A 17,030-nucleotide genomic window follows, 5' to 3' on the forward strand; every position below is an offset into this window, starting at 1 on the left:
CTTTAATTTACAATTTATACATTTAATTTACAACTTATAACATTAATAGACAACTTATAACTTTACGACGTACAACTTTAATTTACTACTTATAACTTTAATGTACAATAACATTAATTTACAATGTATAACTTTCATTTACAATTTATAACTTTAATTTACAACATTTACAATTCATAACTTTAATTCACAATTCATAGCTTTAATTTACATCGTATAACTTTACGATGTTCTGTATAACTTTAATTTACATCTAACTTCAGGTAAACTCGGTATGAGTCATCATGGTTGTATCATGCGGAGCAGCGTAGACAGTCAGTCGCTGGTTAAACAGTTACAGACTAAAACGTTTGTGTCTGTGAAGACATAATAATGTGATGTCATGAAACAAAGGTTCCGGTCTAATGGGAACCGGGTTGATTTGCTGTCGACCGATTACTTGATTGATCGTTTGAGTCGTTATTGCGACGCTGACGGAACACGTTCTGAAGCAGTTTCTCTTTAAACGTGTTTTTCCTGCGTGGTCTCTGGTGTTCACGCACTCAGTCACAACCTCCAGTTATTACTTCCAGAGACCTTTGACCTTTGACCTGTAAACTGTCATGATGAAGCATTTCCTGTCCTGTGGGAAGAAAAAACAAATCACTGGGAGTTGAGCAGGATGGACTCGGCCGTCTGGTTCAACTGAACACAAGTGTGTTAAAGCCTCGTGTGTGTGTGGGGGGGGGCTTCAGGGCGGCCGTGGTCCTGGTCCTGCTGGGACTCTGTGATTTTGCTTTGCTCAGGAAGTGATTCAAGGCCCCAGGGAGAGCAGAGAAGAGGGGGTTCTATTATTACAGACGGCGTGGAGTCTGTGAACGAGCAGAGATGCATTACAGGGACAAGCAGATGCATGCAGGGTAATTTTAGCCCTGCTCCGCGGGAGGAGGAGGACGCAGTCAGAAGGGACTGCTTTTCAAAGCACAGCGAGGGTAAACAGATAATTAGGGCGCAGACGTGTGGACTGATTTATGCGCCGCTTGAAACGTGATCGTCAGGCCTTTGTTCGTCGTTTCCACCTGAGTTAGAGAATCAGACATCAGACATTTGGTTTGAGAAGCTTTAACTCTGCAGAAACACTGCGGCTCTAAATAGAAACACGTTTCTCTACAGAATCCTTACGTAGGAATTCAAGACTAAAACTTAAACACCCCAATCAGTGATGTCACAGAAAGGCTTTTACCCCCCCCCAGACAGCTGATGGAAAACCCCTCGTCTGTGACATCATAGATGGGCGTGGCCAGAGGCTTTGTACTGAGGTGAGATATTTTATTATCAAATGAGACAATCACAATAAATAACTTCATAAACTTAAATTAATCTTATATCAACTTTCTACTTTAACGTACAACAGTACTTGATATATAATTTATAACTTTACAACTTCATTTCACAACGTAAAACTTTACGACGTATAGTATAACTTTAATTTACAACTTATAACTTTAATTTACGACATATAACTATAACTATATATAACTATAAAAAAAAAAAAGTAGAAATTAATTATTGTCTTGTTTCGACCCCCCCCCCTCCCCTTCCATACGCGTCCATGCAGCTGTTGAACATCTGCAGGATGAATGCAGCTCTGGACATTTTTTATCAGGTTTTGTTTGAGCGTTTTAGACGTTTTGTTATCGTGACGTCTCTCTGCTGAAGGTTGGTTTCGGTGGTCGTTTTGTTATCGTGACGTCTCTCTGCTGAAGGTTGGTTTCTGTGGACGTTTTGTTATCGTGACGTCTCTCTGCTGAAGGTTAGTTTCGGTGGTCGTTTTGTTATCGTGACGTCTCTCTGCTGAAGGTTGGTTTCGGTGGTCGTTTTGTTATCGTGACGTCTCTCTGCTGAAGGTTGGTTTCTGTGGTCGTTTTGTTATCGTGACGTCTCTCTGCTGAAGGTTGGTTTCTGTGGACGTTTTGTTATCGTGACGTCTCTGCTGAAGGTTGGTTTCGGTGGTCGTTTTGTTATCGTGACGTCTCTCTGCTGAAGGTTGGTTTCTGTGGACGTTTTGTTATCGTGACGTCTCTCTGCTGAAGGTTGGTTTCGGTGGTCGTTTTGTTATCGTGACGTCTCTCTGCTGAAGGTTGGTTTCTGTGGTCGTTTTGTTATCGTGACGTCTCTCTGCTGAAGGTTGGTTTCTGTGGTCGTTTTGTTATCGTGACGTCTCTCTGCTGAAGGTTGGTTTCTGTGGTCGTTTTGTTATCGTGACGTCTCTCTGCTGAAGGTTGGTTTCGGTGGTCGTTTTGTTATCGTGACGTCTCTCTGCTGAAGGTTGGTTTCGGTGGTCGTTTTGTTATCGTGACGTCTCTCTGCTGAAGGTTAGTTTCGGTGGTCGTTTTGTTATCGTGACGTCTCTCTGCTGAAGGTTGGTTTCGGTGGTCGTTTTGTTATCGTGACGTCTCTCTGCTGAAGGTTAGTTTCGGTGGTCGTTTTGTTATCGTGACGTCTCTCTGCTGAAGGTTGGTTTCGGTGGTCGTTTTGTTATCGTGACGTCTCTCTGCTGAAGGTTAGTTTCGGTGGTCGTTTTGTTATCGTGACGTCTCTCTGCTGAAGGTTGGTTTCGGTGGTCGTTTTGTTATCGTGACGTCTCTCTGCTGAAGGTTGGTTTCTGTGGTCGTTTTGTTATCGTGACGTCTCTCTGCTGAAGGTTGGTTTCTGTGGTCGTTTTGTTATCGTGACGTCTCTCTGCTGAAGGTTGGTTTCGGTGGTCGTTTTGTTATCGTGACGTCTCTCTGCTGAAGGTTAGTTTCGGTGGTCGTTTTGTTATCGTGACGTCTCTCTGCTGAAGGTTGGTTTCGGTGGTCGTTTTGTTATCGTGACGTCTCTCTGCTGAAGGTTGGTTTCGGTGGTCGTTTTGTTATCGTGACGTCTCTCTGCTGAAGGTTAGTTTCGGTGGTCGTTTTGTTATCGTGACGTCTCTCTGCTGAAGGTTAGTTTCGGTGGTCGTTTTGTTATCGTGACGTCTCTCTGCTGAAGGTTGGTTTCGGTGGTCGTTTTGTTATCGTGACGTCTCTCTGCTGAAGGTTAGTTTCGGTGGTCGTTTTGTTATCGTGACGTCTCTCTGCTGAAGGTTGGTTTCGGTGGTCGTTTTGTTATCGTGACGTCTCTCTGCTGAAGGTTGGTTTCGGTGGTCGTTTTGTTATCGTGACGTCTCTCTGCTGAAGGTTAGTTTCGGTGGTCGTTTTGTTATCGTGACGTCTCTCTGCTGAAGGTTGGTTTCGGTGGTCGTTTTGTTATCGTGACGTCTCTCTGCTGAAGGTTGGTTTCGGTGGTCGTTTTGTTATCGTGACGTCTCTCTGCTGAAGGTTGGTTTCGGTGGTCGTTTTGTTATCGTGACGTCTCTCTGCTGAAGGTTGGTTTCGGTGGTCGTTTTGTTATCGTGACGTCTCTCTGCTGAAGGTTAGTTTCGGTGGTCGTTTTGTTATCGTGACGTCTCTCTGCTGAAGGTTGGTTTCGGTGGTCGTTTTGTTATCGTGACGTCTCTCTGCTGAAGGTTGGTTTCGGTGGTCGTTTTGTTATCGTGACGTCTCTCTGCTGAAGGTTGGTTTCGGTGGTCGTTTTGTTATCGTGACGTCTCTCTGCTGAAGGTTGGTTTCGGTGGTCGTTTTGTTATCGTGACGTCTCTCTGCTGAAGGTTGGTTTCTGTGGTCGTTTTGTTATCGTGACGTCTCTCTGCTGAAGGTTGGTTTCGGTGGTCGTTTTGTTATCGTGACGTCTCTCTGCTGAAGGTTGGTTTCTGTGGACGTTTTGTTATCGTGACGTCTCTCTGCTGAAGGTTGGTTTCGGTGGTCGTTTTGTTATCGTGACGTCTCTCTGCTGAAGGTTGGTTTCGGTGGTCGTTTTGTTATCGTGACGTCTCTCTGCTGAAGGTTAGTTTCGGTGGTCGTTTTGTTATCGTGACGTCTCTCTGCTGAAGGTTGGTTTCGGTGGTCGTTTTGTTATCGTGACGTCTCTCTGCTGAAGGTTGGTTTCGGTGGTCGTTTTGTTATCGTGACGTCTCTCTGCTGAAGGTTGGTTTCGGTGGTCGTTTTGTTATCGTGACGTCTCTCTGCTGAAGGTTGGTTTCTGTGGTCGTTTTGTTATCGTGACGTCTCTCTGCTGAAGGTTGGTTTCGGTGGTCGTTTTGTTATCGTGACGTCTCTCTGCTGAAGGTTAGTTTCGGTGGTCGTTTTGTTATCGTGACGTCTCTCTGCTGAAGGTTAGTTTCGGTGGTCGTTTTGTTATCGTGACGTCTCTCTGCTGAAGGTTAGTTTCGGTGGTCGTTTTGTTATCGTGACGTCTCTCTGCTGAAGGTTGGTTTCGGTGGTCGTTTTGTTATCGTGACGTCTCTCTGCTGAAGGTTGGTTTCGGTGGTCGTTTTGTTATCGTGACGTCTCTCTGCTGAAGGTTAGTTTCGGTGGTCGTTTTGTTATCGTGACGTCTCTCTGCTGAAGGTTGGTTTCGGTGGTCGTTTTGTTATCGTGACGTCTCTCTGCTGAAGGTTGGTTTCGGTGGTCGTTTTGTTATCGTGACGTCTCTCTGCTGAAGGTTGGTTTCGGTGGTCGTTTTGTTATCGTGACGTCTCTCTGCTGAAGGTTGGTTTCGGTGGTCGTTTTGTTATCGTGACGTCTCTCTGCTGAAGGTTAGTTTCGGTGGTCGTTTTGTTATCGTGACGTCTCTCTGCTGAAGGTTGGTTTCGGTGGTCGTTTTGTTATCGTGACGTCTCTCTGCTGAAGGTTGGTTTCGGTGGTCGTTTTGTTATCGTGACGTCTCTCTGCTGAAGGTTGGTTTCGGTGGTCGTTTTGTTATCGTGACGTCTCTCTGCTGAAGGTTGGTTTCGGTGGTCGTTTTGTTATCGTGACGTCTCTCTGCTGAAGGTTGGTTTCTGTGGTCGTTTTGTTATCGTGACGTCTCTCTGCTGAAGGTTAGTTTCGGTGGTCGTTTTGTTATCGTGACGTCTCTCTGCTGAAGGTTGGTTTCGGTGGTCGTTTTGTTATCGTGACGTCTCTCTGCTGAAGGTTGGTTTCGGTGGTCGTTTTGTTATCGTGACGTCTCTCTGCTGAAGGTTGGTTTCTGTGGACGTTTTGTTATCGTGACGTCTCTCTGCTGAAGGTTGGTTTCGGTGGTCGTTTTGTTATCGTGACGTCTCTCTGCTGAAGGTTGGTTTCGGTGGTCGTTTTGTTATCGTGACGTCTCTCTGCTGAAGGTTAGTTTCGGTGGTCGTTTTGTTATCGTGACGTCTCTCTGCTGAAGGTTGGTTTCGGTGGTCGTTTTGTTATCGTGACGTCTCTCTGCTGAAGGTTGGTTTCGGTGGTCGTTTTGTTATCGTGACGTCTCTCTGCTGAAGGTTGGTTTCGGTGGTCGTTTTGTTATCGTGACGTCTCTCTGCTGAAGGTTGGTTTCTGTGGTCGTTTTGTTATCGTGACGTCTCTCTGCTGAAGGTTGGTTTCGGTGGTCGTTTTGTTATCGTGACGTCTCTCTGCTGAAGGTTAGTTTCGGTGGTCGTTTTGTTATCGTGACGTCTCTCTGCTGAAGGTTGGTTTCGGTGGTCGTTTTGTTATCGTGACGTCTCTCTGCTGAAGGTTGGTTTCGGTGGTCGTTTTGTTATCGTGACGTCTCTCTGCTGAAGGTTGGTTTCGGTGGTCGTTTTGTTATCGTGACGTCTCTCTGCTGAAGGTTGGTTTCGGTGGTCGTTTTGTTATCGTGACGTCTCTCTGCTGAAGGTTGGTTTCTGTGGTCGTTTTGTTATCGTGACGTCTCTCTGCTGAAGGTTGGTTTCGGTGGTCGTTTTGTTATCGTGACGTCTCTCTGCTGAAGGTTGGTTTCGGTGGTCGTTTTGTTATCGTGACGTCTCTCTGCTGAAGGTTGGTTTCGGTGGTCGTTTTGTTATCGTGACGTCTCTCTGCTGAAGGTTGGTTTCGGTGGTCGTTTTGTTATCGTGACGTCTCTCTGCTGAAGGTTGGTTTCGGTGGTCGTTTTGTTATCGTGACGTCTCTCTGCTGAAGGTTGGTTTCGGTGGTCGTTTTGTTATCGTGACGTCTCTCTGCTGAAGGTTGGTTTCGGTGGTCGTTTTGTTATCGTGACGTCTCTCTGCTGAAGGTTGGTTTCGGTGGTCGTTTTGTTATCGTGACGTCTCTCTGCTGAAGGTTGGTTTCGGTGGTCGTTTTGTTATCGTGACGTCTCTCTGCTGAAGGTTGGTTTCGGTGGTCGTTTTGTTATCGTGACGTCTCTCTGCTGAAGGTTGGTTTCTGTGGACGTTTTGTTATCGTGACGTCTCTCTGCTGAAGGTTGGTTTCGGTGGTCGTTTTGTTATCGTGACGTCTCTCTGCTGAAGGTTGGTTTCGGTGGTCGTTTTGTTATCGTGACGTCTCTCTGCTGAAGGTTGGTTTCGGTGGTCGTTTTGTTATCGTGACGTCTCTCTGCTGAAGGTTGGTTTCGGTGGTCGTTTTGTTATCGTGACGTCTCTCTGCTGAAGGTTGGTTTCGGTGGTCGTTTTGTTATCGTGACGTCTCTCTGCTGAAGGTTGGTTTCGGTGGTCGTTTTGTTATCGTGACGTCTCTCTGCTGAAGGTTGGTTTCGGTGGTCGTTTTGTTATCGTGACGTCTCTCTGCTGAAGGTTAGTTTCTGTGGACGTTTTGTTATCGTGACGTCTCTCTGCTGAAGGTTGGTTTCGGTGGTCGTTTTGTTATCGTGACGTCTCTCTGCTGAAGGTTGGTTTCGGTGGTCGTTTTGTTATCGTGACGTCTCTCTGCTGAAGGTTGGTTTCGGTGGTCGTTTTGTTATCGTGACGTCTCTCTGCTGAAGGTTGGTTTCGGTGGTCGTTTTGTTATCGTGACGTCTCTCTGCTGAAGGTTGGTTTCGGTGGTCGTTTTGTTATCGTGACGTCTCTGCTGAAGGTTGGTTTCGGTGGTCGTTTTGTTATCGTGACGTCTCTCTGCTGAAGGTTAGTTTCTGTGGACGTCTTCTGTAAACCGGCTGCTGCAACGTAAACACTTTAATTCACACGGTTTCTACTCCTGAAACCAAAACGAGCTGGCAGACCATCCAACACCTAAACACCGTAAATCAGGTCACACAAACACCGTTAATCATCCTCCATCTGTACAACGGTGTTAATTATCTATATTATACACTCCCACTTTTCAACTTAATGTAATCTTTGATCATCTCCAGCTCTTCTTCAATTTCAAAAGCTACAATCTGCAAAACAATCAGCAGCGTACTTAGGTGTGTTTAGATCCTCTTTAGTTTCAGATGGCGGGAGCAGATAGCAGCTGAACGTCCTCAGGCATCCTTTCATCCATCCATCCTTCCTTCCATCCTTCCATTCACCCTTCCATCCATCCTTCCATCCATCCTTCCATTCACCCTTCCATCCATCCATCCATCCATTCCTCCATTGTTCATGTTGTTTATGTCTCAGACCTGAGACCTTCCCCTGATGTGGGTTTTGTATGTTTTGAAGAGAAGCAGATTTCCAGACGTTTTCCTGCTCTGGTGGTTATTTTGAAGAACATGATGTTCCTGATTTGATCCCAAAGACAACACAAGTTTGGGCTCTTTTAGACAGGAAGACCTCCAGCAGTCCATTTCCTGAAGGGTTCAGGTTCAGGTCCGCCCCCCCCCCCTCTGACCGCTATAAACTAATGAAAGCTGAATGAGGCTCTGAGGCTGAAGAAGCAGCTCAGGAGACGATGATAATATACAAGTGGATTCATTCTTCCTGTCTACAGCTGGATATCGTTGATCGCTGAGTTTTAGTACAAACACCAAAACACTTCTTGTAAACAAGAACCGAGTATCTGTCTGGACCGTGTTTCTGGTCAGGATGTGAATCTGTGGCTAAATTGTTCCACCAATAGTTCAGAGGTCATGTCTATCATGTTTAGTGAACAGTTTTATATCTTAATGTTTGATTGAAACTTCTAATGAAGCCAATGACATTCAGTAATAGTAAATGGTAACATTTACTAGTCAGTATATTATACATTTTATACAAGGTGAAAAGGTATTAGCATGACATACAGTCTGCAAGGTTAGAAGTACTTCAGTTTTTTATTAAAGCATTCATCATATAAGTGATGTGTAACAATATATACATACTTCACTAAGGTTGATGTCATCACTGACGTTGTTGCTGCCGTATTTATTCCTAGATGGAGTATTGATGGAGAAGCTGCATAGCCTGGCTCTGATCCATCAGAACTCCATTCAGAAAACAAGCATTTTAAAAGTTGTCTGCTTGTCGTCATGGTAACAGACCTGACGAAGCATGAATTCAGACTTTTTACTAATCGGCATCATTATGTAGTTTTATTTCGGCTTCACTGTTGATCCGTTTACAACGACGTCGCTGCCGTATTTATTCCTAGATGACGTCATGTTGAGTGTTGATGGAGCAGCTACGATGTTAGCATAGCCTGGTACTGATCGATCCAGACTCCGTTCAGAAAACAAGCATTTTAAAAGCTGTTTGCTTGTCGTCTTGGTAACAGACCTGATAAAGCATGAATTCAGACTTTTTACTAATCAGCATCATAATGTCGTTAATTCAGCATCATTTTGATCCGTTTATTGAGATTAAATCACAGCACAGTCTGTTTATTTTGGGTTCGTACCGCAGTAGAGACGTGTGGCTGCTAGATACAGATACAGTATGTGAATACAGCTCGCCGCCGGGTGACGTTATGGACCCAGACACGACGAAGTTTGGTTTTCTGTCATATCTGAGTCTTCACCAGCATGTACAAAGCAGCAACAGATGGTTATTTCTGGAGGACAGCGAGACGAACATTTGCTTCGCGCACGGTGTGGATGCACGGTAACACAATACGAAGCACAACGTAACGTAACTTAAACCAACATAAACAATAACACGATGTAATGATTCACTGAACCGCTGACACGCTCCCCAGAAAACATCAACACTGAACTGTTCTCCAGCTTTTCATTCTGAAAGAGCAACGACCAATAAGGAACCTCCAACAGTCAGCTGACCAATCCTGTAACTTCGTCAGTCAGTCAGTCGGTCAGTTAGTGAGAGACTTCTGTGTTTGTAGGGCTGGCCCTCTGCGGTCCAGCCAAAAACCAAATCACTTAATGACCTTTTGAAGCAAAGTAAACTAAATCCCCTGAGTTGGAATAGTGATTTTGTGCAGATTTGTCTGCTTTGATTTGTCTGTTTTAATGAAAATGTCTCTTCAGAAAGTTCCCTTGTCTTTCTTGAGAGAGCCGATCTGTCCGTTAGTCTTTGAGGGTAAATCAAAGTCACATCTGGAGTCTTAATTAACTGGTTGTAATTCATGAAACGAGTCTTTGAGGTAACAACAAATCAGCACTTTAGTGGATTTAAACCAGTCAAAGTAGCTTCAACACGTTTCAACGGGTCTTTAATGTAAAGATGTGACTTTGACTTGAGGAAAAAGGTGCATTTGTCTTCATGTTGAGTATTTAGTATCAGCAGCTGTGGCGTCTCTGTTGGGGACGGGGGGCGTCCTCGTCCTGCTGGGAGTCTTTGTCTCTGATAATGAGGGCTGTTTTGGTTTGTTCCTGACGTCCCGGTGTGGTGACATCTCTGCGTGGGGCGGCTGCTTCTTCTTCTTTGGTGGTCTCTGCTGTTAAGTCTTCCCCAAACACCCTGGTGTGAGGAGGGGGGTCTGGTTCACAGATATTTTGGGCCTTAAGGTGGACTCCTGGAGTTTGTAAAGTCTCAGTGTCGTTGACTGTGGTCAGTGAACTTTCTCTTGTCTGTGCCTTCAAATCAAAGTGTGACTCGATTCAACTCATTAACTACTGATCACATTACTGATCACATTACTGATCACATTACTGATCACATTACAGCCAATAACTACTGATCACATTACAGATCACATTACAGATCACATTACAGCCAATAACTACTGATCACATTACAGATCACATTACAGATCACATTACAGATCACATTACAGATCACATTACTGATCACATTACTGATCACATTACTGATCACATTACTGATCACATTACAGCCAATCAGGTTTGGTCATAAAGAAAATAAATCAATAAATAAATCAATAAATGAATAAATATACTCTAGATGTTTGGTCAAATGCTGCCAGCTGTAAATATGTGTGACATAAAACCATTAAACCCCTTATTTATAAGTTTAAGGTATATTATAGAGAGTATTACAGGGTATATTATAAGGAATATTAAGGTATATTAAAGGAATATTAAGGTATATTAAAGGAATATTAAGGTATATTAAAGGAATATTAAGGTATATTAAAAGGAATATTAAGGTATATTAAAGGGAATATTAAGGTATATTAAAGGAATATTAAGGTATATTAAAGGGAATATTAAGGTATATTATAGGGTACATTATAGGGAGTATAAAAGTCAAAGTTGATCTTGATTTAAGTGGTTGTTGGATCACATCCAGCTGAAGATATTGAGTCTTTTTAAGTCTTTTAATTGTCATTAATAATCTGTTAGAGCAGTGAGAGAGTGAACGGATGAATACATGATGACAGGGCTGCAGCTGCTCAGCCATCAAAAACTCACTGCCTCCCACCTTCACTCCCTTCCTGTCTGCCCCCCCACACACACACACACACACACTTAATTGGAAATCCCCCCCCCCCACACACACACACACACAGAGAGTCACCGCCCTGTTGATGACAGTGGTAGACGTTCATACGGTATAAATAAGGTGGTTTTAAACAGAGATTTGATGATTTGTAAAGCGTGGACCTCCAGACGTCTCCGTGTTGGTTCACTCTGAGGACACCAGGTGGACGCTGGCGATGTTACTTAACTCTATAATGTCTTTTAACTCTATAATATCTGAACCAGATGAAGGGTTTTAGTCCTCAGACGTCTGGATCTGAAGTTATCAGAGAAACCAGCCGAGCAAACGTTAGCGTCGGCTCGGCTCGCAGCTCCTCCGGGACGTCCTGCGTCCTCTGAGGTAAAAACCTCCTGAACCATCCACACTGCAGGAATCCTACAACTCCCATGATCCCACGCTGCTCCACCAGCGCTTGTTCCTGTTTCTACTGAGTAACAGAAGTCTAAACAACTAGATGTGATTTGTTAATATGTAGAGACGCTGTTGGAGGTTTGATGACGTCATAAAGGAACAGATTTGTAGGACGGTCAGAGGTGGGGTCTAGGGAAACCTTCTGGAAGCAGCAGACTTTTATCACCTGCAGATCTTATCCATGCACACACACACACACACACACACACACACACTTTAATCTCCTCTTGTCCAATCAGAGCGCCGGGCCGGCGGCTGCTCTGTTTATCCACCACAGAAGAAGAGATGGCCTCCAGCTTTAACTCCTCTCTGTTTAGTTCTACATTCCAGCTGATTGGTGTCAGTCTGCAGATACTCCCAGAGAGATAAGACGTGCACGTACAGTATTCATGTTTCATGTCCGGAGGGCCGTTCATGTGCAGAAACCAAACACACCTTCGTGGTTTGCGTGTGCGTTCCTCTCTATAGGAGCAGGTTACACATTAACGGAGGCATTAATGTGTAACTGACCCACTTTAACATCAGCGGGTCAACGTCTGTAACGGGAGAATCAGATTAACATTCCTCCGCGGTTTATAAACAGAACGAACGAACGAGCAGCAAACAAATCTCCCTTTAAGGTTCATTTAGATCAGTGGTCTCAAACTCAATTTACCTGGGGGCCGCTGGAGGCAGAGTCTGGGTGAGGCTGGGCCGCATCAGGTATTCCACAAAAAAAGCTTTGTTAAAAAAAAAAACAATCTTCTCAAACGTCATTATTAACAGTTCTTTAACTTGAATGGGTTCTTCTGAACATGAACTGTCCTGAACATTAATGGAACATTGAAGAACATGAACGGTTCTTCTGAACATGGCCTCTATTGCGTCTCCCACTTTTCCTGAAATTGTCTGTGCTCGTCACCAACCTTTCTCTTCACTGCAGGCTTTGAAAAAGACAAGATATATATTCATTCCACTTGGTGTCACTCCGCAATAAAGTTGTGCCTGCTGTGTTTGTGTTGCTCTGCAATTACACCACCAAACCGCTAGTTGGCGGCGGCGTCTCTATGAGTTTCCTCTTCTTCTTGTACTACAAACAGAAACTGAGGGAGTTGGAGCTAATAACTGTTGAACCACAGAACTTTTACTGATATTACTGCAACGCCGAAAAGAGAAAATATATCTGAGTGGATTTGTGTGAACAAACATTGAAAAGATGGAGGCAGAGAGAAGTAGAACTTGGTCCTGGCCGCTCAGCATCGCTGAGAGACTGGACCAATCACAGCTGTTGCGGTCTGCGTCGCCGCGACGTGTAGTTACATTTCTGGAGAGGTGCACGTCAGGCTACGGCGTCGATTCAACGCAGAAGTATAAATCAAGCTTTAATCAAGCTTATGCGATGTTACACGGGCGCCGCCACAGTTGTTGTGAAATGTTTCTCTGCTTGCATCAAGCCCGGCCGATTGCCCGTCCCCGGGAGCCATATACCCCACTGTGATTGGTAGGTTCGTTCAGCTCGGGCTCGCGCAACAAAGGGACCTTCAACGGCAAACTGCCATTCACATAAAACTCGCGGGCCGAGGGCGCCTGGTTAGCTCAGTTGGTAGAGCGGGCGCCCATGTAACAAGACTTGGTCCTGACCGCGGCGGCCCGGGTTCGAATCCGGCCTGTGGCCCTTTCCGCATCCACTCTCTCTCTCCCCCCTTTCCAAGACTCTATCCACTGTCCTGTCAATAAAAATGAAAAAATGCCCCCAAAAAAAACTTTATAAAAAACTTTATAAAAAAAAAAAAAATTTGCGGGCCGCACTAACATTAAACTTTCATATCAAGGTGGGGGCCACAAAATATCGTCTTGCGGGCCGCAATTGGCCCGCGGGCCGCGAGTTTGAGACCCCTGATTTAGATGATCAGAACGCTGATTCGTTTTAAACCATGAACTACTTTAATGTATTGACAGCCCTCATTACTGGAACTCCAGGAGCGCCTTCAGGTTCCCTGAATGTCAAACTTTAACATATATATATACTGTGTATATATATATATACAGTCATTGGTCCACCGAGGTGAACCAATGACGCTGTGTTTTAAATGTGGGTTGACTCTCTCTCTCTCGGTTGCCGGCGCTGCTGACCTCTGACCTCTGAGTGGAGAGGACGCGTCCTCTGTGTGGGATCAGAGGAGTCTCCTCAGTAAACTGTTTCATGTTGACTCACATTCCTCACATTCCTCCCTCTGATTCGCTCCGTGATTCTATCTGTGAGGCTGCTGCTGGTTGACCTCTGACCCCCCCAGCACCTGCTCTCTGAGGGGTCCCACACAGTCCTGGACCGGCCTACTGTGCTGGTCTGGACTTGACACTGAGTCTGCATGTTGGTTTAAACCGGAGCGCCGCTGGGATTCTGACTTTCGCTTTTTAAACCTTTCTTTGGACGATTTCTTTTCTTCCCGTTCAGAGCTGCAACTCCAGAGACAACAGCATCACTCAGAAATAACATGACATAACTTATGAAAAACACTGATGGCAAATAATTAATGTTTTTGTGAGCAAAGTATATTGGTTTTAAAGATATGCATTGGAAATTATGACCCCAAAAATATCATAATTCAAAACAAAACATTAATTGAAAAATAAATAAAATAATAATAAATAAATACAAATACAAAAATATTACTAATAATGATAATGATAAATACCACCCTCCCCCAAAAATAAATAAATAATTTAAATAAAAAATTAAAATGATAAAACATATTACTAAAAATGATAATAATAAATACCACTCTCACCCCCAAAATAAATAGATTGAATAATAATAAATAAATGAAAATGAAAAATGATAAAAAAAAATATTAACTAATATTGATAATAATAAATACCCACCCCCCCCCAAAAAATAAATTCATATAATAATAATAATAAATAAAAATGAAAATGATAAAAATATTAACTAATAATGATAATAATAAATACCCACCCCCTCCCAAAAAAATAAATTCATATAATAGTAATAAATAAATAAAAAAATGAAAGATTAAATATTACTAATAATGATAATAATAAATACCGCCCTCCCCCCCAAAAATAATAAATAATTAAAATAATAATAAATAAATTAAAAAAAGATAAAATAATTACTAATAATGATAATAATAAATAGCCCCCCCCTCAAAAAAATAAATAAAAATAAATAAATAAAAGAAAATGATAACAATATTAACTAATAATGATAATAATAAATACCCCCCCCCAAAAAATTAATTAATTAATATAATAATAAATAATTAAAAAATGAAAAAGATCAAATATTACTAATAATGATAATAATAAATAGCCCTCCCCCCAAAATGAAAATAAATAAATAAAATAATGGCGACTTCCCCCCCCTCCCCAAATAGAAGACATATATTTATACGTGGTATTTTAAGAAATCTCCGTCTTTAGAGCGGAGTAATGTTTGAAATGTTCCCACCGTTTTAGTTTTTAATGAAACTTTAATACCAAAACACAACTTTTAATAGTTGATATTAAAAGTTGTGTGTTCTGTGTTCACCTGAGCTCAGAATAATCAGATTACTGAAGGAGCAGTGACCTTTGACCTCTGCTGTACTGTCAGTGATCGGCGTGAGTTGTGGAATCCTCCGCAGATGATTTTCTTCGACTCGCCCCTCCGCCGTGCCCACGCGTTCAAAAGTCAAAGCGGCCATTGTTCATCCCTCCGGAGAAGAATGCGATGAGGTCATGGGAGGAAATTTAATTGGACCGTGCTGCGAGCCGGGGCGTTCCCCCTGGACCTTCCCCCTGGACCTTCCCCCTGGACCTTCATCCCCCATCCTCCCAACAACTGTACCCTCCTCCTCCTCCTCCTCCTCCTCCCGACCCTCAGGCCGACCCCGAGGCTCCGCTCCACCGGCTGGAAGACGATTCACTGGAATGTACTGTAAAAAAACAACATCCGTACTAACAAGTCAGTCAGCCTGAACACTACAAGACCATCTTTAATTATATCATAAAACAATAAAACGTTGCCCGTTATGAGACAACGTTATGATGTCATCAGTCTGAGTGATGCGTCTCATCACATGACCCTCTGTGGTTTCTTCATGACCGCATTTAAATCAAATAAGATCAAACTTTATTTATCCAGAAGGAAAATAGTTTCGGTCGAAAAGAGAGCAGTTTCCCTCCTTTCCTGGATGTGTAGTGTTTACCACGCTGGAGTTAACATGGGAGGGTGCAGGTCGTATCCACGACGACCCTCCGACGGTTTACACTCTCTGAGGTTTGTTTTGGTTGACGGATACGGAACGGATATGACGTCACGTTACTCAGACTACCACAATAAAAGCGGTAACTTCCTTCTTCCTCCACATAGACTCAGATGAAGCAGATAGATCCATTCTGACATTAAAACATCTATTTAGATACATCGGTGAACGATGAGATTTACCGTTCAGAATACATAAAAACCTCCCACTTTCCTACATAAATCTGTTCCTCCATCACTTGATAGTCTGAAACATGAATATCTCGTAGTCTGGGTTGACGTCTGACCGCTGCTGTGTCTTTACATTACAAGCTCTTTTTCGCGTGGAGGATGGCGGCGCTCATTACTTCCTCTCAGGAGTCGTGTTTAGACTCCTGACAGAGCTTCCTCCTCCGTCCTAATCTGTCCTCCTCAAGGACGTCTTCCTCCTCCGTCCTAATCTGTCCTCCTCAAGGACGTCTTCCTCCTCTCTGTGGGAAGACAAACATCTGTCTCTTTATCTGGAGAGCCGGTTTGTACCAGATTCTCATTCTGCATTCTGTACACATGATTCCTGTCTAACTGATGTGAGTCCACTGACTGCAGGATGGATCTGCTCCTCCGGCTCTGTCCTTATTAAACCTCATGTTATTAGTTATAAGACATCCTTCAGATCATCCGTCTTCTCCCTCGGCGAGGATTTAAACCTCCTGATTCCTCCAGCAGACCTTCTGAAGTCTAATATATCATATTTCTGTTCATTCTTCTCAAACTCTGGTTCTGCCGATTGAACGAGCGTCGGGTCTGCGGAGGTTCGGTCCTCCCGACGCGTCTCGACACGTCGCTGTAACGCTGCTCTGCGGCTCCGATGACGGGACGGACGGCGAGGACGAAGAGTCGAGACAAGACGAGGCAGGCGGGACGCAGAGCTCAGTTTACTGTTTTTAATATCCAGAGAAGAGAAGTCACAGCTAGGACATGTCCTTTACTTATAAAAGTATCTCCAAACTTAAGGTGACTCTAGTAGAGTCTACGGAGGCTGAGAGACGCCACGGTGAAGTTATTTAGTTAATGTAACAAATAAGCAAACAAATAAAAAACAAGCAAATAAATATAAATAAAAAACAGGCAAACATCAAATCAAATCAAATCAAATCAAATAATCAAATCAAATCAAAACAAATCAAATCAAATCAAATAATCAAATCAAATCAAATCAAATCAAATCAAATCAAATCAAATCAAATCAAATCAAAACAAATCAAATCAAATCCAGGAGAAATAAATAATCACAAAGTTTTATTTTGAGATAAATGTATTGATGGTTATTATTATTATTATTGTGTAAAAGTCCGATGTGTCTTCTGTGTGATGCGTTCAGGGGTCAGGGGTCATGTGATGCTGCTCAGTCTGAACCTCCCCCACTGACAGAAACCCTCTCATCTGCAGCCGCCTCCGCTCCGCTCACTCCGCTCACTCCGCTCTCCACCTCCGCTGTCACGTCTTCCATATCTGGGCAGGAAAAAACTCCCAGCAGGTCTCTCTCTCTCTCTCTGTCTCTCTCTCTCTCTCTCTGTCTCTCTCTCTCTCTCTCTCTCTCTCTGTCTCTCTCTCTCTCTGTCTCTCTCTCTCTCTCTCTCTCTCTCTCTCTGTCTCTCTCTCTCTGTCTCTCTCTCTCTCTCTCTCTCTGTCTCTCTCTCTCTCTCTCTCTCTCTGTCTCTCTCTCTGTCTCTCTCTCTCTCTCTCTCTCTCTCTCTC

The 17,030-nt window shown here is 43.6% G+C and overlaps 1 protein-coding gene and 1 long non-coding RNA gene across 5 annotated transcripts in view; one reads left to right on the forward strand and one right to left on the reverse strand.

Moving 5' to 3' along the window:
- The window catches only part of lamc1 (laminin, gamma 1), a 74,776-nt gene that overhangs the window by 15,765 nt on the left and 41,981 nt on the right, over nucleotides 1-17,030 (forward strand). The window lies entirely within an intron of this gene.
- On the reverse strand, nucleotides 9,242-10,592 carry LOC141776372 (uncharacterized). The gene is made up of 2 exons (XR_012595757.1): nucleotides 9,979-10,592; nucleotides 9,242-9,796 (listed from the first exon to the last, which is right to left on the reverse strand). It is a non-coding gene; the product is annotated as an uncharacterized LOC141776372 (long non-coding RNA).

The sequence above is a fragment of the Sebastes fasciatus genome, chromosome 11 (assembly GCF_043250625.1).
Source record: "Sebastes fasciatus isolate fSebFas1 chromosome 11, fSebFas1.pri, whole genome shotgun sequence".
NCBI classification, from domain to species: domain Eukaryota; kingdom Metazoa; phylum Chordata; class Actinopteri; order Perciformes; family Sebastidae; genus Sebastes; species Sebastes fasciatus.